The 1,455-nt window shown below is 41.7% G+C and overlaps 1 non-coding gene across 1 annotated transcript; it reads left to right on the plus strand.

The window, feature by feature from the left end:
* The first annotated feature begins 1,023 nt into the window (after positions 1–1,023).
* Positions 1,024–1,131, plus strand: LOC112745638 (small nucleolar RNA R71). The gene has a single exon (XR_003173555.1). It is a non-coding gene; the product is annotated as a small nucleolar RNA R71 (small nucleolar RNA).
* The last annotated feature ends 324 nt before the right edge of the window (positions 1,132–1,455 follow it).

The raw sequence follows: 1,455 nt of genomic DNA on the forward strand, positions 1-1,455 counted from the left end.
TAATTTGGCATTCAGCTTCATGATAGCACAAAGGTACTTGGCAACTTGCTCTTCAGTAACATCTTCATTCTCTTCAGAAGAAGAATACTCATCAGAGCTCATGAATGGCATAAGGAGGTTCAATGGAATCTCTACGGTCTCTAGATGAGCCTCAGATTCCTTTGGTTCCTCAGAGGGAAACTCCTTATTGATCTCTGGACTTCCCAGGAGGTCTTCCTCACTGGGATTCACGTCCTCCTCCTCTTTTGTGGTTTCGACCATGATGGTCATTTCAATGGCCTTGCACTCTCCTTTTGGATTTTCTTCTGTATTGCTTGGAAGAGTACTAGGAGGAATTTCAGTGATCCTTTTACTTAGCTGGCCCACTTGTACTTCCAAATTTCTAACAGAGGACCTTGTTTCATTCATGAAACTTAGAGTGGCCTTAGATAGATCAGAGACTATATTTGCCAAGCTAGATGGATTCTGCTCAGAACTCTCTGTCTTTTGCTGAGTGGATGATGGAAAAGGCTTGCTATTGCTAAACCTGTTTCTTCCACCATTATTAAAGCCTTGTTGAGGCTTTTGTTGATCCTTCCATGCGAGATTTGGGTGATTTCTCCATGAGGGATTATAGGTGTTTCCATAGGGTTCACCCATGTAATTCACCTCTGCTATTGCAGGGTTCTCAGGATCATAAGCTTCTTCCTCAGAAGATGCCTCTTGAGTACTGTTGGATGCAGCTTGCATTCCATTCAGACTCTGAGAAATCATATTGACTTGCTAAGTCAATATTTTATTCTGAGCCAATATGGCATTCAGAGCATCAATTTTAAGAACTCCCTTCTTCTAAGGCGTCCCATTATTTACAGGATTCCTTTCAGAAGTGTACATGAATTGGTTATTGGCAACCATGTCAATGAGTTCCTGAGCTTCTGCAGGTGTTTTCTTTAGGTGAATGGATCCACCTGCAGAAGTATCTAACGACATCTTAGCTAATTCAGACAGACCATCATAGAATATATCCAGGATGGTCCATTCTGAAAGCATGTCAGAAGGACACTTTTTGGTCAGTTGCTTGTATCTCTCCCAAGCTTCATAAAGGGATTCACCTTCTTTCTGTCTGAAGGTTTGAACATCCACTCTAAGTTTGCTAAGCTTTTGAGGAGGAAAGAACTTGGCTAAGAAAGCCGTGACCAGCTTATACCAAGAGTTCAGGCTATCTTTAGGTTGAGAGTCCAACCATGTTCTAGTTCTGTCTCTTACAGCAAATGGGAAAAGCATAAGCCTGTAGACCTTAGGATCAACCCCATTGGTCTTAACAGTATCACAGATCTGCAAGAATTCAGTTAAGAACTGAAAAGGATCTTCAGATGGAAGTCCATGAAACTTATAGTTCTGCTGCATCAGAGAAACTAATTGAGGTTTCAGCTCAAAGTTGTTTGCTCCAATGGCAGGAATTGAGATGCTTCTCCC

The sequence above is a fragment of the Arachis hypogaea genome, chromosome 14 (assembly GCF_003086295.3).
Source record: "Arachis hypogaea cultivar Tifrunner chromosome 14, arahy.Tifrunner.gnm2.J5K5, whole genome shotgun sequence".
NCBI lineage: Eukaryota > Viridiplantae > Streptophyta > Magnoliopsida > Fabales > Fabaceae > Arachis > Arachis hypogaea.